Source organism: Macrotis lagotis, chromosome 5 (genome assembly GCF_037893015.1).
Source record: "Macrotis lagotis isolate mMagLag1 chromosome 5, bilby.v1.9.chrom.fasta, whole genome shotgun sequence".
NCBI lineage: Eukaryota > Metazoa > Chordata > Mammalia > Peramelemorphia > Peramelidae > Macrotis > Macrotis lagotis.
The window spans coordinates 239,780,299-239,805,683 of record NC_133662.1 but is presented as its reverse complement, the minus strand read 5'-3'; the positions used below and the strand labels follow the sequence as shown (position 1 = coordinate 239,805,683).

Genomic DNA, 25,385 nt, shown 5'->3' with positions numbered 1-25,385 from the left:
GGTCATTATTAAGTGTCTGAGACCGGATTTGAACCCGGGTACTCCTGACTCCAGGGATGGTACTTTATCTATTGCGCCACCTAGCCTCTCCCTGAGGAGACCATTCATAGCCACCTCTGATCAGGAGTGCATTGCTGATGGTTTTTCTCCACGGCTGAGCCTCCAGGGATCTCTTGTTCCCCATTTAAAGCCTTTTCTCCTTCACTCCCCTCTCTCTGTTTATTTTTCAGGAAACTCATCATCCTGGATCCACACCCCTGAAGCATCCTTAGCTCTTTTCACCCCACCCTCTAATTGAATGACTCTTCCCAGAACCTCCATTTTAGGAGGTTGCCTGGGCTAGCCATTTCTTCTGTTCTCATGAGTTGCAATCAGACTTCCTTTTATGTGTTGTCTTCCTCCACTGGAAAATAAATTCCTTAAGGGCAGACTGTCTTTTTGTTTGTTTTTATATGCCCAGGGTTTAACATTGAGGTTAGCATACACTTGGCTGATTGACTCATCTTCCAGAAGTCCCTAGGTCAATCAGGAGTTACACCTTCCAGCCATCCAAAGACAGAAGAGCTGTCCTTCAGGTGACCACCAAACCTTCCCTTGGAATAAGCTGACAATAAAAAGAAGTTATTGAAGCACTTTTTTTTTTAGATTTTTCAAGGCAATGGGGTTAAGTGGCCTGCCCAAGGCCACACGGATAGGTAATTATTGTCTGAGGGAAGATTTGAACTCAGATCCTCCTGACTCCAGGGCCGGTGCTCTATCCACTACGCCACACAGCCACACTCTGAAGCACTTTTCAGAAATGTATGAAGGCCTCAGAAGAAAGGGCAAAAGAAAACACAAACACAGCAGCCTGGAAAGTTATTTGTTGTATACTTAAGAAAAGAGAAGGGGAGAACATTTAGGTTGTAGGGAATAGTCTGGGCAAAGACATTCATTGAGACAAGATTCTACGTTTGGGAAAGGAATAGAAGTTAACCAGATGGCTTAGAAGGGAGTAATACAAAGCTAGAAAGGTAAGATTATATGGGACTGGGGGTGGCTAGGTGGTGCAGTGGATAGAGCACCGGCCCTGGAGTCAGGAGTACCCGGGTTCAAATCCAGTCTCAGACACTTAATAATTACCTGGCCGTGTGGCCTTGGGCAAGCCACTTAACCCCGTTTGCCTTGCAAAAACCGAAAAAAATATATCAAAACTATTGTTTTTTCTTAAAAATTTGTTTTTTAAAATATAAGGAAGTGTCTCTGAGAGAGAGTAAGAGGGGGAATGATATCAGGGAAATTTGGACAACATAAAAATATAATATCAATAAAAAAGATATTTATAAAAATAACTCACATGTTAAGAAAAAAGAATATAAGCTCTTTGTAGACAAAAATTACCTTTGTTGTTATTATTTTTATCCCCACAGTTTAGTATATAGTAAGTGTTTGATCAATGCTTTTTCATTCATTTATTCACCCACTCATTTCAGGATAGACAACAAACTATATATAGCAGACCCTGAAGCCTTTGGGAAATGGGACTTCCTGACTCCACTAAACCCATCATTTCTCATCGTAGAAAGTTGAAGCTATACCCTCATTAAAGCTTAGATCATACTTCTTAGATTTCTTTTTGTTTTTTTTAGGTTTTTGCAAGGCAAACGGGGTTAAGTGGCTTGCCCAAGGCCACACGGCCAGGTAATTATTAAGTGTCTGAGATCGGATTTGAACCCGGGTACTCCTGACTCCAGGGCCGGTGCTTTATCCACTATGCCACCTAGCTGCCCCACTTCTTATATTTCTTGTAGGTCTCTATTCCCTGCTGAGGACTGTAAGAGTATTTCAACCCCCTCCCCTCCCCACACTTCCATTCTTCTTAAGGTCCCTTTCAAAGGGAATCCCAAGTCCTGAGACAGTCTCTAACTCCCACCAATTTCATTACCTAAGAAACAACTCTTTCTCCAGCCTTGAAGACATAAGTTAGTTCCTCAGTGGATACATTTATCCTGAGAATTACCTATAAAGAACTGTTGAAGTTCAATGGTCAAGTTCAATCTTGAAATACTTGTTATGGAAAAAGTTATGGAATCTGAATGCAGAGCAAAGCATACTAGGTTAACTTTTATTTAGCTTTTTTTTTTGCAAGGCAATGGGGTTAAGTGGCTTGCCCAAGGCCACACAGCTAGGTCATTATTAAGTGTCTGAGGTCAGATTTGAACTCAGGTACTCCTGACTCCAGGGCCAGTGCTCTGTCCACTGCGCCACCTAGCCACCCCTGATATATTTTATTTTTACATTGCCTAAATTTCCACTAATCTCTCTTTCTCTCTTCCTATCCCTCCCAAAGTGATATGTACCTTACATCAAATAATGAAAATGAAAAAACCAATCTGTCAATATATTGAATAAATCTGATAATCCAATGTTCTACAACTGTGGATTCTCTAGGATGACCTCTTGGAGCTGTCTTTTCACATCTCTTCTTTGGGATCAAGCTTATTCTTTGTAATTTCTCAACATTTATCTTCTTTTGTGGTGGTTCTTTTAATTTACATGGTATATTTGCTCTCCGGTTCACATTCCCTTGCATCATTTTGTATGTCTTTCTATGATTCTCTGTTTTCATTGTAGTCATCATTTTTTACATTCATGTACCATAATTTATTTAGCCATTCCCAATCAATGTACATTTCAATTATCAGCTATTATCCAATGTTGGTATAAATATTGGGTGTATATGTGGATCCTTTCTATCAATTAACTCCTTGGGAGAATATAGATCCTTTATCCTCTTTATCTGTATATTTCCATATTTTCCCAATATGGTTACATGACTTTCTAGTTAGTATGTCTAGTTTTCTACAACTTCAATGTTGAATATTCCCAATTTTTGTTATATTTGGCAATTCGCAGAATTTGAAGTAAAATCTGAGTTGTTGGTTTGATTTTTATTCTTCTTTATTAATGATTTGGAACAATTTATAGTATGGATTGGGGGCAGTTAGGTGGCACAATGGAGAAAGCACCATTCTGGATTCAGGAGGACCTGTATTCAAATCCATTCTCAGATACTTATTAGCTGTGAGACCCTGGGCCAATGTTTGTCACAATTTCTCAACTGCAAAATAAGCTGGAGAATTGAAACAGTAAACACTCCAGCATCTTTGCCAAGAAAATTCCAAATGGGGTCATAGAGAATTAGACAGGACTGAAATATTCAACAACATTGAATGGATAATAGTAATATGCAATTCTCTTCAGAACTGTTTTTTCATATATTTTGAGTATCCTTTTTTGGGGAATGGCTTTTGATCTTATATATATATTTGTGTTAGTTGCATTTATATCTTTTTTTGCACGTTCATCTTTTTTTTCTTTTAAAGATTTTATTTATTTTGAGTTTTACAATTATCCCCTAATCTTGCTTCCTTCCCCCACCCCCACAGAAGGTAACTTGCCAGTCTTTACATTGTTTGCATGGTATAAATTGATCTAAATCGAATGTGATGAGAGAGAAATTACATCCTTAAGGAAGTAAAATAAAGTATAAGAGATAGCAAGATTACATAATAAGGTAACAGGTTTTTTTCCTGAATTAAAAGTAATAGTCCTTGGTCTTTGTTCAAACTCCAGAATTCTTTCTCTGGATATAGATGGCATTCTCCAATGCAGACAGCCCCAAATTGTCCCTGATTGTTGCACTGATGGAATGAGCAAGTCCATCAAGGTTGTTCCTCACCCCCTTGTTGCTGTTAGGGTGTACAATGTTTTTCTGGTTCTGCTCATCTCGTTCAGCATCAGTTCATGCAAATCCCTCCAGGCTTCCCTGAATTCCCATCCTTCCTGGTTTCAAATAGAACAATAGTGTTCCATGACATACATATACCACAGTTTGCTAAGCCATTCCCCAATTGAAGGACATTTACTTGATTTCCAATTCTTTGCCACCACAAACAGGGCTGTTATGAATATTTTTGTACAAATGATCTTTTTACCCTTTTTTGTTTTGTTTTTGCAAGGCAATGGGGTTAAAGTGACTTGCCCAAGGTCACATAGCTAGGTAATTATTAAGTGTCTGAAACCGGATTTGAACCCAGGTAATTCTGACTCCAGGGCTAGTGCTTTATCCACTACACCCCTAGCCACCCCCTTTCCTTCTTATCTTAGATGTATTTTGTTTGTACAAAGGCTTTTTCAGTTTCAAATAATCAAAATATCTATTCTATCTTTTGTAATTCTATTTCTATTTATTGAAGAATTTATTTCCTTCCCATAGCTATGAAAACAATATATATTTATATATATAAAATCTGCTTCTCTTGTGTCTGTTGAGGCATGATTTTTAATATTTAGGTCACATGTTCATTTTGAGTTTATTCTTATTTTTTTATTATTTGTTAAAAGCAATGGGATTAAGTGACTTGCCCAAAGTTACACAGCTAGGCAATTATTAAGTGTCTGAGTGTTTGAATTCAAGTCCTCCTGACTTCAGGGCCAGTGCTCTATCCACTGTGCCACACATTTTGAGTTAACTTTGGAATATGGTAAAAGATGCTGCTTGCCCAAGCCCATATTGTAGGAGACAACATAGAAAAGACAGTGGTGGCCAGGGTAAATACACTGTTTTGGAAAGCTACGGGATGGTTAGTTACAGAGGAATAGATTGACAAATCCATTTGATCAAAATTGATGGCTTCAGAATTGGAAGGGAAAAGGGCTAGCCATCTGTACAGGAGATGTTGGCTTGAGAGTAAGGAATTATGAGAAGAATGGTAGTTCGGGCTTTCCTAATGAAGTGATCTGGGAGAGACAGACATTATTATGGGCAGAAGGGCCCCTCCACACAGAAGTTTGGGGGCGGGTAGAAGAGGGGTCAGAGAGTAGAGTAGGACAATTTATTAAATGGGAAGAAAAGTCAATGCTGCCCATTCCCCCTTTCTGGCTTCATAACTAGGAGTCATTATGTGGAGTCTCTTGCATGAAGAATGTTCCCATGCCAAAAGATCATTGCACCAGCAATGCCAACTCATCTGAAGCCAGGTGGGTGCCAGAGCCTGGCTCTGCTCTAGGGTAGATAATGGGCTTTAACAACAGGGATACTAGCTCAGGGTCTTTGCCTCCTAGCATCTTCTTTCCCTGTTTTGCCAGTTACTGCCTTACTTCATATCTGACACCTGTCACACTGTGCTTCCCCAAGATGGGTGGCAGTTCAGGAAGAACCTGAACCTCTAGACATATATCATTTTCTTTTCAAAGGAGGCAGGTTGAACTTGAGCCAGTGCCAATTCTACACAGTGCAGCAAATGAAGATGAAAAAGAAGATGGACTCCACATCAAGAGAAAATGAAGAAAGTCTCCAGAACACTTGGTGAATGTCCCTGTGGTAAATTTATGAGAGGCAAAGGACATGTTATAGAATGGGCAAGTATAGATGGAGTTGGTCTCCTTGGCAGAAAGGTCAATCTGAGTATTTGGAAATGTGCTATTATGGCTTATAGAAGTCATATGAAAAGGATGGGGGGAAGCCCACCTCTTTCTCCTGGTTGTTCATCTAGGAAAGGAGCAGAAAGGAATAGGCTTTATTTAGTATCTGTGTGAGAATCTTCTCCTCTACCTTTTTTATGCAAAGTGCAAAATATGTCTGTGACAAATGCAGCTCTTGAATTCCTAACTTTTCATTCTTCCATTCAATTAGAGAAATACTTTTTAAAAGAGTGAATAGTCTTAAATTTGGGGATACAGATAGTCTGGACCCTAAGTATGAACCCGAGCTTTATGTACATCTGCTATTTATATCTTTGTAACCATTTCCCCAATTTTTCTGTATTAGGCTATAAGTTCCTTTCCAACCCAACACTTAGCATTCTCTCCTGCATAGAGTGGGTTTTTCTGTAAATGATGAAGGCCTTAACTGCCATTAGGAGAAGGGTAAAATGCAGACAGTTACAATCCTTTGTGTCAACACCTCTGCTTATATTAATATATCAATTTTTTTTTTTGCTTTTTGCGAGGCAATAGTGTTAAGCGATTAAATGACTTGCTCAAGGTCACACAGCTGAGTAAAAATTAAGTGTCTGAGGTCAAATTTGAACTTATGTCCTCCTGACTCCAGGGTGAGCACTCTATCCACTGTATCACCTAGCTGCCTCTCATCAAATAAATTTTGATCAAATCTGGCTTTGGAAGATATGGACAAGTTTGGTCAATGCCTTTGGTGTCGACACTTGTTGAGGTTTTCTATGGTGCCTCCTTATACCAAAAGGAAGCATGTTTCTTGTTTGGTTTATGCTGCTCTAGGCTCTTTTTCTTTTCCTTTGTCCTGAGGATGCCCTGGAGGAGGTGGAAGCTTGGGTATAGTTAAGTTAGTAGATTTATTCCTGGACAAGATATTAGATTCAATATGCTTTGTCTCAATTATTTATTTACCTTGCATTACTTCCATCATGTGGGTGTGAGGAAGGGGAAAGAGAGTAGTTATATAAATATCTAACAGCTGAGGGTTTAATGGAAATTTATGTCAAAATTTGGTTGCCCAGAGATGTTCACCATTGTTGTACATCAATTTTATGATGGCTGCATTATGCACTGGATAGTAGATGATGCTCTCGAGGTTTCCCAGTCACCAGTGGAGTCAAACGGGGATGTGTACTTGCTCCCATACTTTTTAGCATGATGTTTTCATCCATGTTATCAAATGACTTCAACAAGGATGAACATGGTCTCAAGGTCAGCTACCATACTGATGGCAAATTCCTTAACTTGTAAAAGCTAGAAGCCAAGACCAAAGTGGAGGGAGTGTTGGTGCAGGATCTTCTGTTTGCAGATGATTATGCCCTGAATGCAGAGATGCAACAAAGTATAGATCAATTCTCTGCTTCTGCTTCTTGTGCTCATTTTGGTCTAACAATGAACACCAAGAAAACACAGGTGCTCCATCAGCCAGCACCACACACCATCCAAATGTGGAACCATTGATTGCAGAAGGCTTGAGGACTGTGGACAAGTTCACTTACCTTGGCAGTGTCCTTTCTAATGAGATACATTGACAGTGAGGTTGACACTCGAATTTCCAGAGTTAGCTCAGTCTTTGAGAGGCTCAGAAAGTATGGAAGAGAAGAGGTATTAGATAGACTACCAAATTGAAGGTCTATGGAGCCATGTTGCTGACCTCATTGCTGTATGCCTGTGAACCCTGGACAGTCTACCTGTGTCATGTCAGAAAACTGAATTGCTTCCACTTCAAATTGTCTTAGGAAGATTCTGAAATTCACTTGGCAGAAGAAGAGACCACACACCGAGGTCCTTTCTTGAGCTAAACTGCCTAACATTCCAACCTCACTACAGAGAAGGCAACTACAATGGGCTGGACACGTTGTTAAAATGCCAGATGTACCCTTGCCAAAAAAAAAAAAAGCTATTTTATGTAGAACTCACACAGGGCAAAATACAAGGGGGTCAAAAGAAACAATACTGAGACACCTTGAAGGTCTCTCTTAACTTTAGAATTGACTGCACAGCTTGGGAGACCCTAGTGCAGGACCCTCATCAGTGAGAGTGCTGCACTCTATGAGGAAGGCAGAATTGAAGTAGCTCGAAGGAAATGTGACATCTGTTACTTAAGAGTAACCATCCAAGTGTTCACATGGACTATTTGTGCCCAAGCTATGGTAGAACATTCTGAACTCTTATTGGTCTGATCAGCCACAGTTGGACATACACTGATTTGCTCAAACATAGTGATGTTGGTGTGGTCTTCTTCAATAATAAAGGACAAGAACTAACCAACCAGCTGGGCTCAATTAGATAAATTAAGAGTTTTCCCACTGGGGAAAAAAGGTGATGAGGGAGGGAGGGAGGGAGGAAGGAGAAAGAGTCCTTTACCTATCCCAAGAAGGTCAAGGACATTCCAGAATGTACCAGAAGCTTGCTAAAGAAAAACTTTCTATCCTATTTGGTCTCCACTTTTCCATCCTCCGAACAGACTTGCCAAGAGGGGACTGCTTAGGAATTATCAAAGAGAGGGAGAATAAAATTAAAAAATAGGGCTTTCCCTGCAGTTAATTGTCCTTTGCTCCCCAGATCTAGGCAGCTGAGACCGCCAGCACTGGACAGAGCTGGACATAAGGGCTGGCCTTGAGTGGCGGAGCAGACTGCAGGGCCCAGCCTCCTGGCCCAGGGCCTTGGGCTGGCAGCCCTGGGAAGGCCCACGAATGCCCAGCCCCCACAGTGCTTTAGGGGGTAAGTCATCACCCCTTGAAGAAGACCCAGTGGGTGGGCTTCTGGAGGGGCGCCCCCAGACTTCTGGGGGGTCAGGCCATGGACGGGGCCCCGGGGCCTTCTGGGAGCGGTCACTTCCTCGGCTGCGGCACCGCTGGGGGCGGGGGAGCTGGCCCTGTGGGCACTAGAGTGCCAGGCGGTGCGGAGGGGCGCCTCTCCCGGGCGGGGCGGCCAGGCAGCGCCGTGACCCCGGCCTTGCCCCCGCCCCGCCCCCGAGGGAGGAGGCTGCGGGGGCATCAGGCACTGAGGGAAGGCGCTTCGCCCGGCCCGGACTGCGCAGGCGCCGCCCGCCGCCGAGGCCCCCAGCTCCCCGGCCGCGCAGGCGCACGAGCGGCGCCCGGCGAGTCCCGACGGGCGGCGGCTGCGGAGGGTGACGGCGGGGCCGGGGCAGGGTCTGTGGCGGCGGGGGACGGAGCAGCCATGAGGGCCCGGGCCCAGTCACCGACAGTGAGTAGCGGCTGCCGGCGGGCCCTGAGGGGGCGGGGGGCGGCCCTGCGCGGGCCCGGGGCGCGCCCCCCTCCCGAGTCCGCCGCGGCGGGGCGCCGGGGGCCGGGGGCAGCTCCGGGGGGGCAGCTCCGGGGCCCAGGTTCCCCCGCCCGGGCCTCCCGCACTTAGCGCCTGTGTGACCTTGGGCAAGTGGCGCCCCCCGCTCCGGGCCTCAGTTTCCTCTTCTGTGACCCGAGGGCAGCTCGGTTTGGGGGGGGGAGGGGACCCCGAGGCTCTAGGGTCCTGCCCCCCGTGGGAGTGGCTCGTGCCTGCTGCGCCCCCCCCCCGTCGGGTGGGAGCCTGTGGCCCCCAGGAGGAGGGGGTGGGCGGGGCCCCGCGCTGGGGGGGGGGCCACCTCCGAAGGTGGGGAGGGGGATGGCGTGAACCTCACCCCGCTTAACTGGTCTGTGAAGACAAAATCCCGACAGCTCCTTCCCAGGCAGAGTAACTGCAGCGGTGTGATGTGATGAAGCAACTCCTGCACCTCGTCTCTGGGGCTTTGGTGTTGGGGATTTTGGGGGGTCTGGACAAAGGATGTGCCTCGGATTCATTAGGAGAGAAAGGGCAACCGGCACCCACCACGTCGGGGTCCCACCACCCGTTTCTCAACATCCTCTGGCCTCCAGGTGCTTGTGTGGCCCTGTGTGTTTCCGTCAAAGATGGGGACTTAAAACTCATCTTGACAAGCCGGAAGGGTCGCCCAGGGAGAACTGTGCACGTCAAAGTAGAAAAATATCCCTCTGCAAAGGAATTCCTGATTCCCTCCAGTTTAGGTTCAGCCCTCTGTTGGAGGCCACAGCAGCTGTGGTTGGAAGCAGCTTTTCAGACCCACTTTTTTGTTACCCTGTTGGTGGGAGGCTCCAGTATGGACTGGTTCTCAAAGAAAGGCAGAAACAGCTGTGCAAGGACCTAAGATGTTGCAGGCTCCTTGCTGAGAGGCAGGAAGAGCACAGAACATTGCTGGGTGGGTGGATTTTTTTCTTTTTTTGTAGACAAAGCAGAGCTAAACCAGGTGCATCTTGAGAGAGAAAATGGCTTCCTGTCCTTTGAGAAAGGTCTAAATTCCCTTCTGAGCTCTACTGGCTCTCATTTTCTAAGAGATTAAAATTTCCTGGGAAATGGGTGTGTGAATTTGCCTCTCCAACGAGCCTTACAGGATGGGCTGAAAAGGATCCTTTTGACAGATTTTTTGATAAGGAAAATGAATTCCTCTGGGGGGGGGGGGGAGTGTGTAAAAGGTGAGTTGTCCTCCTCTCCAAACTCAGGTTATCTTTAACTTTTCAATCTGGTAAAACATGTTTTACTTCTCTTCCCTGGAAAATTCACAGGCAGATATTTTGAACTTTTTCCTTACCCTACAGCTCTTTAACCCATCCATTCTTTGGTCATAGATAATGCCTTTGTGAAGAGGTCAGTTGGGAATCTGAGACGTTAGTTAACATTTATATTGCTTTTATCTTTGTTAACATCTTATTTCAACTACTAGTCTAAATTTGGAAGATCAGACTGTCTTTCCTTCGGAGCTTAGCTCGGTGCTTTAATAATGTTTGTTGAATGAATGTTATAGGTCACTGCAAATTACAAATTTAGTCTGTTTAAAATGTGATCTTGTAGGAAATTTATGGTAAAGAACCTTTTGTTTTAAAGGGGAAAAGCAGTTTTAAGAAATATTTTTTTAAAAAGTTGGATAATTCCTTTTCTCTATTGGAAATTTCCATCAGGTCAAACAAGTACATAAGTGTCAGATGAATTGTGTTGGAATGATATAAGTTTGTTCAGCTGGGAAGGGAATTTCCTGTCTCACTCTTTTTCCTTTCTCCACCCCCTCCCACCCCCAATAGATTGCTACTTTCATACAGATGATAAACACCAAATGGTAATCCTTTGGTCTGAGGTGGACACTGTTTCCGTGTTACATGTGCAATCTCCTTGAAAATGTTAGGATAGCTGGCTATGGGATGTAGGGAAATAAGGATTTCCCATGAAGTCATGGCATACCAAAGATTAAATAATTTAAGGTTCATATGGCCTTTCTTTTCTCCTCATAAAATGAATCATTTCCTTTAAAGAGCAGGTAGTGGGCTTCATGGAAAACATTCTATTTAAGGGCTTGGGTTTGGTATTTTCCCCTTCTTTTACTAAAGGTATTTGCATGAAAACACCATCTTTGTTTCTTAGGAGTCCCTCTGATCTTCTAGTTCATTCTCCAACTGCCCAGACCCCTTTGTGATTTTTCCTTGGTGGCTAATTATTCTCATTAATAATAATAGTTCACACTGTATTTTTTGTTCACGATGCATTACGCATGTATAAAGACAGTTCTAAGAACCTTTAAGGAAGGAATACTGAAAGACTGTTAAAGGAAAATGGGGTGTGCATTAGACTTGTCTAAGATTCCTTTGCAAATAAACTTTTGTTTAGAAGTGAGATGTGTTATTTGGGGGTCGAAGTGGGGAAGTCATTTTGGAAAAAGTTTGGGTTTAAAGGCCAAGAATAGGAGAGTGAAGAAACTATTGAAGTAGATGGGAGAAAATGAGCAAGGCCATTGACCTCAAGCACCATTTCTGAAAGCAGCAAAAAGGAAAAAACTAGGGGCTTGGAATATGGTCTAAGGAGAAAATAACCAGTTAAAGGACTAGAATGACTAGTCGTCTGTTCTGGAAATGAGTCATTCAGCCAGCTTGTATCAAGGGCCCACCCTGTACAAAACATTGAAGAGACAGTCCCTGTCCTCAGTGAGCCCACAGTCTAGTGAGTTTGAAGTCACGTTGATGGTGGTTCAAACTTTCTACTTAAACTTAATAGATACTAAGACTACAAAGCCAAAGCTGAAACAGTTATTGTCTTCAAGGAGCTTAGGCTATATTGTAGGAAACTCCATTTACATAAATACAAACTATCCAGAAAGTAGATACACAGTAGCTATAGGGGAGGGCCCTAGAAGCTGTCTAGGAAGTAATCAAGACAAACATTTCCAACATTCCTTTTTTTTTTGTAACATATTGAGTTCCACATTTTTCCCTCCCTCCCTTCCCACTCCCCTTCCCCTTAAGAGCAAGCAATCTAATATAGGTAATACATGTATAACTATGTTAAACATATTTCCATATTAGTCATGTTGTGAAAGATGAATCAGAGGGAAAACAAAATTTTAAACTGCAAAATAGTAAACCTTGGTCTGCATCCATAGTTCTTTCACTGGATGTGAATGGTATTTTCCATCACAAATAGGACAAGTATTTCCTTGGAGGAGAACTTTGAATAAAGGATTTCTGTGATTGTGAGGTGAGGAGGGAGGGAGTGCATTTTTGGCATACAAAAAGCTTGTAGCATGCAGATTAAATGTCTTTTATGGGGAGCAACAAATAAGACCCATTTTACTGAAACATAAGGTGTAAGGAGAAGAAAAATGGTAAGCCTGAAAATATAGTGAAAAGCTTTTCTTAAAGACTTTGTTTTATCCAAAAGGTAGGAGGGAGCCATTGAAGCTTCTTGAGCTGGGGAGTTGGTCGCACTGGTCAGACAGTGCTGCTGACTACTTTATGAAGACTGGAATGGAAGGAGGAGATAGTTGGGAAATCAACTAGAATTTCAATAGTAATCTGAAGAAGAGGTGATGAGTTTTTCCAACTAGAGTGGTTGCTTTATAAGTTGAGAAAAAGTGGTGGATATGAGAGGTTATAGAAGTATAATAGCTAAGACTTGGCAACTGATTTATCTAAAGGGTAAAGGAGAGGAAAGATTTGACGTTATCAGGTTTTGAACCAAGGGAAGGATGGCAGTATCATTAATAGATATAAATGAGAAAGAGGGGAGGAAAATAATGAATTTTGTTTTAGATATTTTGAATTTGAGTTGCCTCTGGGACATCCAATAATTAATAATAATCATAATGATGAGAAGTAACATTTATGTGGTGTCTTCTATGTATCAGGCATTGATAATTCTTCTATTTGATCTTCAGAACCTAGGAGGTAGGTACAGTTATCTCCATTTTACGGTGCAGACAGCTTAAGTGTCTGAGGGCTGAATTTAAACTCTGGTCCTTCCTACTCCAGGTCTAGTGCTCTATCTAGTTGGAAATGTCCAACAAATAAGCAAATTAACTAAGCAACAATGGAATTCAGGAGAGACTAGGCTATTTCCATAGTTATGAGAGTCATCTGTGTAGGGATGATTCATAATCCTATGGAAAAGGATAAAATTAAGAGTTGCTGGATTAATAAGAGAAATGTTAAATGCCCATTTCTTATTTTCACTTCCACTCCAGGAATTTTCATTCCATCCTAGTCAGAACTGTATCATAGGTTAGAATTTAGGGTGATGAGAGCTAAAAATTGAACACTAAGAAAGTTATGTTTTATTTTGGGGGGGGTTTTAGGTTTTTTGCAAGGCAAATGGGGTGGGGTTAAGTGGCTTGCCCAAGGCCACACAGCTAGGTAATTATTAAGTGTCTGAGACCCTATTTGAACCTGGGTACTCCTGACTCCAGGGCCAGTGCTTTATCCACTACGCCACCTAGCTGCCCTTATTTTATTTTGTTTAAAGACATTTATTCTAAGTAGGGATATCTGAAACCAGAATAGCTTAGTAGTAAACTGGCTTTTTGAAATATATCCTTGGTCATATTGCCTTATGGGTAAGGGGGAAATGTTTATTGTAAGACTAATTAAAATCTCTTATTTGGTGACTAGTTCTCTTCTGTGAGCTCACCCTGCAAATAAAAGCATGAGAAACTTGAAATAATTTAAGCTTGAATCAATAAATTTCCATTTTTGCTTCAAGCTGAAGCTAGGTTTATAATATTTAATCCTCAATTTCTCTCTTTTTTAGGTTTTTCAAGGCAATGTGGTTAAGCTAGGTTTATAATATTTAATCCTCAATTTCTCTCTTTTTTAGGTTTTTCAAGGCAATGTGGTTAAGTGGCTTGCCCAAGGCCACACAGCTAGGTAATTATTAAGTGTCTGAGGTCGGATTTGAACCCAGGTACTCCTGACTCCAAGGCCGGTGCTCTATTCACTGCGCCACCTAGCAGCCCTAATCCTCAATTTCTCATTAAAACCAATAATAATTGATATAATGAAAGAGAAAAGAGAGTAGCCTAAAGGCCTTGTTCTACAATATGACCTGTATTCCCTCCTAGAGAAGAAGGCCCCCCCCAGGAATGCCTGTCTATACTTCAGAAGGTTGGGGAGAATTGGAAGGGCTTCTAAAAAGAAACAGAAAAAAGGTTTGGGCTAGGGGAGAAATGGGAATTGAGGTAAAGAAGAGGAGATGTGACCTTCCTCTGATTGTTGGAAAGATGTTACTAAGAGAAGAATGGGAGAAGAAAGAACAGCTGTAAAATGAGATGGAACAGCTTAAAACAAATGGAAGTCTCTCTGTGAAGCTGAGGTGGAATTATTGGTGATAGAGAAGGGAGCCAACCTCTTCATGTTGGATAAGGGTAAAGAAGGGGCTGTTGGTAGAAGGCATCTGAGTAATGTGAGATGAGGAAAAGACACTGTTCTGGTCTTAATTTTTTTCAATGAAATAGAAGACAATGTTCTCAACTAAGGTGGGAGGGGAGGGAAGGGGTGGGGAGCCATGGGAAGTTTGAGGAGGGATGCAAAAGAGAGATATAAGAAGATTGCCTTGCCAAAGTGAAGGCCCAGGTAACCTTATATTTGTAATGAGGCCAAGCTGCAGGGTTTCTTTCTTGATTTTTCTCTAACTTTGATCAGTAGCATATGAATAGGAACAAAGGCCATGGGGGTGAGAGTGATCAAAGGCTGTGGCTTTGCAAGGCAGTCAGTATTGACCATACAGTAAGGGGCCAGAAACTCTAGAAAAAGAGAATGTAGAGTTGAGCCCATCAAGATGGGGGAAGGAGAAGAATGGAGGCAGGGCAGAGGTGAGAGGCTTGAAGGGAATTCAGGGGTGGAAGAGGAATTAGAGCTGTGGAAAGGCTTTGAGGTTGAAGATAGAGGTGAAATGATACAAGAGATTGTGATCAGGTAAGGGAATTTCAAAGTTAGTGGACATGGACGTTGGAACATTGGGGGTGATGTGAACATCAAGGGTAATGCCATCTTTGTCCAGCTAAGGTAGGATGGAGAAGTTGGGAAATAAGTAGGTTGTCTGAGAGGTTATGATAGTTGAAGAAGTTTCAGTGTTTGTATCTGAGGTCCCAATTCTGAGGGCAAGAGTGGGGATACAGTTATGGAGAGTTTATCCAGATTTCAGCAGAGCTTTGTTATTACTTGGTTTTTGTAAGACATGAGTGTAAGTGACTTGCCCAAGGTTGCACAGCTAGATAATTATTAAGTATCTGAAGCTGGCTTTGAATTCAAGTCCTCCTGACTCCAGGGCCAGGCTAAGCTGCCCCTGGATTTTAGCCAAGCTTTGAATGCATTAAGTACTGAGATGGATTCAAAACTTGTTGGATGACCAGTGCAGAATAATCCTAAATGTCTTCCGTGGCCAGGTGACCAGAGGGTTTTTGGGACATTCTCCAGGGATATTTGCTTGGCTCTGCAACACTGAATATTGGATGAATAAATGCTCATCATACACTATTGATAAGAAGCTGGGAGGGATATTTTTTTTAATTTATTTTTATTAAAGTTATTATTTGAGTTTTACAATTTTCCCCCAGTCTTGCTTCCCTCCCCCCTCTCCCCCACAGAAAGCACTCTGTCAGTCTTTACTTTGTTTCCATGTTGTACCTTGATCCAAATTGGGTGTGATGAGAGAGAAATCATATCCTTAAAGAGAAGTCTAAGAGGTAACAAGATCAGACAATAAGCTATCTGAGTTTTTTTCCTAAATTAAAGGGAATAGTTCTTGCACTTTGTTCAAACTCCACAGCTCCTTATCTGGATACAGATGATACTCTCCTTTGCAGACAGCCCAAAATTGTTGCACTGATGGAATGAGCAAGTCCTTCAAGGTTGAACATCACTCCCATGTTGCTGTTTGGATGTACAGTGTTTTTCTGGTTCTGCTCATCTCACTCAGCATCAGTTCATGCAAATCCCTGGGAGGGATATTTTAACCATAGATGATTGAGTCAAGAATCTTGATAGGCTAGCACACTGGGTCTCTTTGTACTTGGGCACAAAAAAAATGACTTTGATAGATAGGAGGTGGGGGAGGCAAAGATAGACCAAAGATAGTTCTGAAAAAGACCTGAGAATTTTAGTGGACTATAAACTCAATGGGTCAGCTGTACAATAGGGTGGCAGAGAAGGTAATGAATGCTGCAGTCAAGAAGCATGGATGACTTGCAGGAACAGGGAGGTGATTCTCCTACTAGACCTCATCTGACATATTGGATTTAGATTAGAACACAAAGAATATTAATACTGGAGATTATCCAGAAGATATGTGTGTGTGTGTGTGTATGTGTGTGTGTGTATATATACATATATACATATATATATATATATTTATATATATATGATGTAGAATTTCAAGACGATGACAGAGAGAACTTGAAAAAACTGGGCATTTAAAAATACATACGTGTGGTCTATACATATGTACAGACACACACGCACATATATATATATATCTACATATATGCATATATAATTTTTCCCCAATTTCATATTAAAACAACTTTTAAACTTTTTTTGAAAGTTTTGAGTTCCAAATTCTATCTCTCCCTTTCTCCCTTCCCTGAGAAGGTAAGCAATTAAATATGTGCAGTCATGTAAAACATTCTGTCCAGGAAGATTCAAAAGAAAAAAGAAGAAAAGGGGCGTCTAGGTGGCTCAGTGGATAGAGCACTGTCCTTGGAGTCAGGAGGACCTGAATTCAAATGCAGCTTCAGACAGTTAATAATTAGCTAGCTGTGTGACCTTGGGCAAGCCACTTAACCCCATTTGTCTTGCAAAAACCTAAAAAAAAAAAAAGAAGAAAGAAAGAGAGCATGTCTCAGTCTGTATTCAAATAACATCAGTTCTTTCTCTGGAGGCAGATAGTATGCTTCATTATTCATCTTCTGGAAATTGGATATTGTATTGCTGAGAATAAGTCATTCACAGTTCATAATTGCACAGTATTGCTGTTACTATGTATAATGTTCTCCTAGTTCTGTTCACTTCACTTTGCATCAGTTCATATAAGTCTTTGCAGGTTTTTCTGAAATCCACCTGCTCATCCTTTCTTATAGAACTAGAGTAATCCATTACAATTGTATACCATGACTTGTTTAACCATTGCTCAACCGATGAGCATCCTTTCGATTTCTAATTCTTAGCCACTGCAAAAAGCGCTGCTGTAAATATTTTTTTTTGTGTGTATATATATATATATATGTATATATACATATATATATGTATATATATATGTCTTTTCCTCCTTTTTTTGAGTCTTCAAAATCTGGATCTAGCAGTGATATTGTTGGAACCAAAGGTATGCAGTTTTTATTTCCCTTTTTATGCATTTAGAATCTGTAGAGTACTGGGGCAGAACACTTTGACTTATCCCAGAGGAAAGAGCCTGGAGCAAGGGATGAATTTGCATAGAGGCAAATTTAGATTGATGTCAGGAAAAACTTCCTTATGATCAGAACTGTCCTAAAGTAGAATAGATATTGTGAGAGTGTGTGCGAGTGTGTGCACACGCGCACGGGCACGGGCACCTGCGTGCATTTCTTCTGGGTCTTTGAGCAGGATATATTCTAGTGAGAATTCTTTTATTGTTTTACTTGGACTAGAGGATGTTGGAGATCTCTTCTAAGACAAGTTCTATAAATCTGGTCTTGCAAATGCTATATACAACCCAGACTTCTATCTGAGTTGGATACCCATTACTTTGCTGTGTTCAGAATTGTTTTGGTCTTCAGTAGGCCATCTCTAATTGCCTTTTTTTTAAGGTTTGTGCAAGGCAAATGGGGTTAAGTGGCTTGCCCAAGGCCACACAGCTAGGTAATTATTAAATGTCTGAGACTGGATTTGAACCCAGGGACTGGTGCTCTTTCCACTGTGCCACCTAGCCGCCCCTCTAATTGCCTTTTATTTGCAAATTATTTGCTCTTACTCAAACAGTAATGACTTACAGAGTTATATAATACTTTCTTTCCAACAGCCACGTGAGACAGGGCTGGGTTGTCTCGGATTATTAAGATTTGGAACCTAGGACTATACAAAAAATCTCAAAAAGTGTTCTAGGCAACTCTTAAATGAGGGAGAACCTCCTAAAGAGACCCATCCCATTTCTAGGTAGTTGATTATCTTCATTTTACTCACATTGAAATTGAGACCCTCCCCTGAGAGATCTGGGATAACTTCTGCATAGTCCTCCATCAAGTATATGACTCTTAGTCTTTTTTTTTTTTAGATAACAGAAGCAAAAAAAATTACAACTTCATCTGTTAATGGGAAAAAATAGTGTTGCATTTAAAGAGATAAAATTGAGAGATAAATCTGCCTAGGAATGAATGTTATTGTAAACATTAGTAATGTAGGAGATCTGCTTGTTGACCTGTCCACCTTTCCTCATCACTGTGGATCATAGATCAGACTTGAAAAAAGCCCCCAAAAAGGTGCCTTTCTTCAGCTGGAAGGCGTTTTTCATGGTAGTAAAAACTTGGGAATCAATGGGTACTCCTTGATTTGTGATGATGAATGAAGTGGAATATTACTGTGCTATAGAAACTCTGTGTGTGAAGAATTCAGAAAAGCATGGAAAAGATTCATGTGAACTGAAACAGAATAAAACAAACAGAACCAGGGAAACTGTATACACTAAGATTAAAGAATAAGAGAAATCTGAAATTTAGTATTTTCTAATTGTGATGACTAAGCTTTGCCTCAAAGAAAGAAGAAAATGCACCTTCCTCCATTGTTTGCAGAAGTGTAGGACTGTGATTGAAGAGCATTGCATATACTAGCAGATTCTGTTAATGTGTTGGTTAGTGGTTTTTTCTTTTAATTTAAAAATTTTTTGTTCAAAGCAAAAGATACTGAGAAATGAAAGTGATAAGAATAAAAAATACTTGAACAAAAACTTTAAAAAGAATATAGTTAGGAACCTGCCTTATACACAGTGGTCAAAGTGATCCTTTGGAGGGGAAGAAATGAACCAAGAGTATTGGAAGATTTGATATGAGGAATACTCTAAAATTTGGTGAAATGATAATAGCTTAATGAATTTTTTTAAAGGAACTTAATCCTTAAGTGTTCAAAATGTTCCAGAGCTACTTGTGATTAGAACTAACTAAATGTTAAAATAGAAGAACTAATTTTCCTTCTCATCTACTTCCTAGTCTTATTACCTGCAATTAATATTACATTTATTGTGTTTTTAAACAAATATAATACCAAACTGAAAGCAGAGTAGAGATGATTATTTGCTCTAGAAAATGTAAGAAGCAGAATAAAAATTCTGGGCTTGTTGCAGTGGCAGTTGGAGAAAAGAAACTGGAACAAAACTGACTTGCATCACCTCAATTTCCCTCCATGTAATCCAGAGCATTTTAGAACTTGAAGAGACTTTAGCCAAAACCTTTATTTTAAAACTTAAGGAACTGGGTATCAAGAAGGAAATGTGACTTTCCTAAGGTCACTCAACTAAATTAGAAGCATAGCCCAAGTCTTCAGTGTTGTTGTTATATCACAGTCACTGTGACCTCAACATCAACCAAATGCAACCAGATAGATAAATGAAAATGTCACATGCAGATTTTTGGATTCATTTTCTAGTGAAAAATAACACTGGCTTTGGAATCAGTGGGCTGTACAGAATATGGTTTTGAAGTATAAATGTAGACTACTTGTGTTTTCTGAGATGTATCAATGTGCTCAGAGATCCTGATCTTTTTCGCTATGCGTTGTTTTTAATATTTAATGTAACAGGAAACTTGGTATTTTTCTAGAATCTCTTTCCTCTCCCTTTCCCTTTAACTATTTGGTGTGCTTTCTGTTAGGTATTCATATTATGCATTTAGGGAAGCAGTTTGCCTACTTTCTGGAGAAGTTATATTGGGGCTTCTCCACCTTCATAGATTAATTTTTCTCTTTTTAACCCCCTTGTGCCACTGACAGAAAGTTACTTAGCAGTACACAACTAAGAATTCTGACATTTATCCCTACTCCCTTCCTAATAATAAAACTGATGAGCATCTTAAAAGAAAATCACTTTTGGGAGTTTTGGTAAAAAGCCTTTTTGGATGGGGTGGAGAAAATGACATCAATAAAAGTTCCAGAAAAATAATTGACTAAATTTATTTGATATCTTTGTTACCACTGCCTTCTTCACTATTAATAGCAGAGATGGGAAAAAGTCAGATTCTTTTAAATGACCCTACTTTACATAGAAATGTAGATGAATACTTACTGGAGGGCTTTGCCTTGTGTTTGATCAGATTATTCCCTGGCCATCCTTGATGGTGGAGCCCTTATTGGGCAATTCATTTACCTTCTTACCTCCCTTCCCAATAAACTGCTGTCATTTACTTGGAACTAGGTGGTATCACAGTGGAAAGAGTCTGGAACTTGGAGCCAGGAAGACCGGAGTTCAAAGCTACCTTTTGACACTAGCTGTGTGACCAAGTCCTTGTAAGTTCAGTTTGCCTCAGTTTCTTCAACTGTATATGGGGATAATAATATCTCCTTTCTTTCAGCGTTGTTTGGATGGAATGAGATCAGATTTTTTTTTTTGGTTTTTGCAAGGCAAATAGGATTAAGTGACTTGCCCAAGGCCACACAGCTAGGCAATTACTAAGTGTCTAAGACCAGATTTGAATCCAGGTACTACTTTCTCCAGGGCCAGTGCTCTATCCACTGCGCCACCTAGCCGCCTCATAGAGAACTTTTTAAAAGAGCCCTGGAATTTGTATACTTCTGCTTGCAGGTGAATCTGGACCTTCTGAGTTGGGGCAAATTTATTTAGAAAATAATTATGATTATTAAGCACCTAGACTTAGCCCTATTGATGAATAGTATTTACCTTTGCTTGACCTCGAGCCTCTTCATGTGGATGCAGCCCTCCTGGGAAAGAATAGGAACCCTGCTAGTGTTTCTAGGACCTGTCACCTTCCTGTCTTTCATTCTTCTAGCTCTCTGAGATAAAGAGACCTTCCATTTTTTACCAGTACCAAAGCCAAGATTTCACATGTTTTTTGAAAGCTCTAATGTCCTGTAGGATAATTTATCTTCTCCTGGAATCTCCTCTCTAGGACTGAGGAAATATCCAGTCTTTGTGTTCTTAACTCTTCCTTTGCCATAGATCCCTTAGACAGACTGCCTAAAACCTGGGAACCTCTTCTCTGAATAATCTTCTAAAATGCATGTAATTAAATATGTAGGCTTACAAAGGAAATCAGTTGTATTGGAATCATTGTCAAAATATGTATTTTTATATATTGCCAGGTTAAGAATCCCTCCCTCTTTGCTCCCCCACCCCTACCCCAATTTAGTGGGTGTTAGGATAGCAAGAAGACTCGTCTCACTCTTCCCACACAGTAATAAGCATTTGCTCACTTTGGATAAATGAATTGCAGGTTCAGGTGGGCTATTGAATCTCTATACTTCTTGGGTCAGGCTGAGGCAGAACAACAGCTCAGCTTTGTTGCTTTTTACTAGGGGGCGGGGTAAGCCCTGCAGGTCCATTTTCATGTTTCCTTGGCAGCTGTCATGAGTTCAGATAGCATGGGGGGGGGGGCTGGAAATCTTTTACAAATGATGACATTAAGGTGACAGTTACAATGTTGTTCTATCTCCATTTGTGGCAGAAGTCTCTGAGAATCAGCACACAACCCTTCCTTTTGGGAGGCTAGGATTTTCTTGGCTTTTAGAGCCCTTCTATGCTCCAAGGAGGGGGGCCTTTGACCCTGCTTGTTGAAGGCCTTGTTCTTTCCTCCTCTCTGGACGGGGCAGAGCTACTGAAGAGGGAAGACTTTGAGCAGAGTTGCTGTTTCTGGAGGTCATGAAGTCCAAGAAAGCTTCACTTTCCTTATCTATAAAATGAGAATAATAATCCTTGGATATTATTGATATATACTGAGCAGAGCAAAGTGAGAAGAAAAGGAAATGAGTTTAATTGTCCCCCTGTATCTTGGGCAGCTTCCTTATGTATGTTAGGGAGTTGAACAGTCCTTCTCTACTCCTATCAAACCTCACAGTACCATCATTAGCAAAGTGCTTTGTAACCTTGAAGTGCTATATTGTGTTAGTATTATTACTTTTTTAGAACATTCAGCTATGTAGATAACATTTACCCTGCTGTATTTCTTTTGTGCTTACACTGCTTATTTCCTACATTATTATCAGCCAGATTGTCACATAAGATGGTATTTTGGCAAGGGTTAGCCTTATCCTCTTCAGTTTTGCTCAATTTCTGCTGACAGTTTGCCTGAAAGTGTCCTTTGGTTTTGCGCATGATCTGGGTCTATGTAGTTATGGTGATAGGAATGATAATGCTGTATTCAAATCGGTAGTCTTTGTGTACCCATCTTTCCAATGGTCTCTGCTTTTAACCATTATGCTGTAATACATGATGGCAGCTTTTGAAGACTAGCTCCTGTGAAATATGCCTATTATCCTTGCTTTCTACTCAGTATTGTTATAAATTATTTAGATTAGGGAATCATTCTTGATATTTGCTTGGACTATGGTTCCAAATATAATTCCAATTCTTTAGGAACTATTTTGACCAGGACCAGGACTATGAATATTTTGAAGTGAATATCTTTATTATGAAGATGATGTTATCTAAGGGTTAGAGTCCCCCATCTTTACCCCTACCCACCTATTAAGAAATGGGAAGAAGAGAACTGACTGGCTATATGACCTTGGGCAAGTCACTTAACCTTGCTGGGTGTCTGTTTCCTCATGTGTCAGTTGAGGATAATGCTTTCAGCTTACCTCACTGAGTGGTTGTGAGGTATCAGTGCCAGTGAAGATAATTGTGCAACACTTTTGCAAGTTAATGTGTGATATAAATGCTAAATAATATTTTTTTCCCCTGGGATGCTGTGAAAATTAGCAATGTGATGTCTGTTAGAGGATTTTGAGCTTCTTTGGGAGGTGATATATATTTATATAAATGCTATTTGGATAAAGGTAGCTGAGGATTTGGAAAAAGATGTTGCTTACCCCAGTTTCAGAAATACAGCAACTGTAAAGGGAAAACAAAGCAATTTCTGATTTGATAAGCTGTTTTCTGAAAGAGATTTATTATAATAGCTCTTTGGTGGATTTATAATGTGGGAGCCTTAATGACCTTGCTTTTTTTAATCCAGTAAAGTTACACAATGCCACTCTTTGGGTGGCTACAGCTGCCAAACACTTAAAAGACATAATAGAGTTTTGATTTGTTGTCTGTATTTAAAGCATCAACACTAATCAATAGAACTACTCTAGCAAAATATTGAAAAAGCAATTTTATTTATTATATATGACAGAGTGAACTTCAGTGCAGAACTGAGAGATGGTTCTATTTGAAATTTTAGGAGTGACATGTTGGCATTTCATCAAAACTAATGCTAGAATCATCATACTTATATAAATGTAGAAGTGAAGTCATCTCTGTTCATAATGTACTTAGAAACTGTTTGAAATTTGAATCCATTGAAATTTTTTCACAAGCTTCTCTAAACAAGCATTAATAATAGGAGAAAAACAGGGATGTGGTTGTTTTGAGGCCAAAAGTTGATAAAGGGATTTGAAATCAGTAAATGATAGGTTGCTGACATCCTTGAGATGGCCCAATTAGGATTTTGCAGATTGTTTTCACTGGGGTTCTGTGCATTTCTAATTTTAAAACCATGTGAGAGAAAGGCAGAGTAAGGGACGTGAAGTCATTAGCTATACATAGCTAGAACTGAATCTTTTTTTCTGATATTTTAGTTCTCCCACAGCCTATTGTGTCAAGGACAAGTTTAAAGGCTTAGATTTCTTCTCTCCTACCTGAGGACTAGATGTAGTTCCATTGAAGATTAAACACTATTTGTTGTTTTTTTTTTGAGATGGGAAGTGAGGCTGATATCTGCAGTGGGTGGGAGGGAAGCTCTGTACTGACCAGCTAGCCCAACAGCACTGGTAAGGAAAATAAAATCATGTTCCCTAAATGTCCTTTATTTTTCTTGTCTGTACTATGAGGAAAAGTTTGTATAGAGCATAGAAATGGTTTTGAGCTGTTTTTCCAGTATTTTTTTTTACCAGTTCAGATTTGGGGATCATGATCATTTTCAAGATCTGGTCCCATGTTTCTTTCTTTCTGTTTTTTTTTAGGTTTGTTTTTTTTTTTTGCTAGGCAATGGGGTTAAGTGGCTTGCCCAAGGCCACACAGCTAGATATTTATTAAGTGTCTGAGACTGGATTTGAACCCAGGTACTCCTGACTCCAGGGCTGGTGCTTTATCCACTGCACCACCTAGCCGCCCCTGTTTATTTCTTTTTTAAAAATTTTTAAGGTTTGTTTGCATGGCAGTGGGGTTAAGTAACTTCAAGGCCACACAGCTAGGTAATTATTAAGTGTCTGAGGCTGGATTTGAACTCAGGTACTCCTGACTCCAGGGCCACTGCACCTCCTAGCTGCCCCAGGTCCCATATTTCTTGATCACTTACTTTGGGTGTAAGTGTTCATCCATCTCACTTCATTGTGCTCTGTTCCAGATCAAACATTTGTTCAGAACCTACTGGGGCCAGACCCTGAATGACAGTCCCTGCCTCAAGGAACTTAGGATACCGAATTCAAGCATTTGTGGTTTTGGGTTTTCATTCGGAGAAGCAGGAGACCTCTACAAGTTGGCATTGGCAGGCCTAGAGAGCCAAAACTTAATTAAAACCTCTTGAAGAGGGGGCAATTGGGTGGCACAGTGGATAGAGCACTGGGCCATTGCCTTAAATAAAACAAAAAAAAAAAACTTCCATGAAAAGAACATTGTCTACCATTGAGAACTCGAGAACATGGATTTTTAGTTATGCTGATATTTAATGATCTTCTCCAGGTCTCATTTCTTCTTGTGTAAAAATGATAGAGGGGATTAATGATGATATATTCTGAATAAGAAGGGAGTAAGAAGGGAGAAATCATGATCTGGCATCAGACTGATCCAAGCTAGTGTTTGATCCTTGGTTCACAAATAAAACTAGTGACAATGAGCTTCTTCTCAGTCCTCCCCCAAGTCTTCAAAAGAGGTATTTTAAAAGGCTTCCTTCTGAGAGCTGGCAGTAGAGCACCATCTGAAGATTCAGGGTTTGCTCTGTGTTGGTTATAATCGACTTGTTCTGGCTGGTACAGCCTTCTTTTTCTTTTCTATGTTCTGACAGATTAGAAGATTGTGGGAAAACAACGGCCAGGGCTTTTTCAGGAACAGTGCCATTTTATCTTCAGGAGAATCCATTGGCTTTGGCACCAGGAAGGAATTGGCTGTGTACTTAAAGATGCCAAATCACTCTTGAGTCACAAGTTTGCTATCTCATTTTGTGTGTGTGAAACTTTTCCAGGATTTTGGCTTTCACTTTTTCCACCATGTGCTACCCTCTTTAATGTGAGAAATGGAATTTTTCTTTCTTAAAGCTCTGTCTTTTCTTTCCAAGTGTGAACAGCCCAAGCAATGAGAGATATAGTTATAGTTGTGGAAAAATAGGAAACACATATGACAGCAATCTCTCTTTCTTGTGCTGTCTTCAATACTTGCCTCCAGTT

At 40.6% G+C, this 25,385-nt stretch overlaps 1 protein-coding gene across 1 annotated transcript in view; it reads left to right on the top strand.

The window, feature by feature from the left end:
* The first annotated feature begins 8,619 nt into the window (after positions 1 to 8,619).
* The window catches only part of FAM222B (family with sequence similarity 222 member B), a 64,537-nt gene continuing 47,771 nt past the window's right edge, over positions 8,620 to 25,385 (top strand). Inside the window, exon 1 of the mRNA XM_074189072.1 lies at positions 8,620 to 8,706. The gene's annotated coding sequence lies outside the window, so the exon portion shown is untranslated. The remainder of the gene's footprint in view (positions 8,707 to 25,385) is intronic.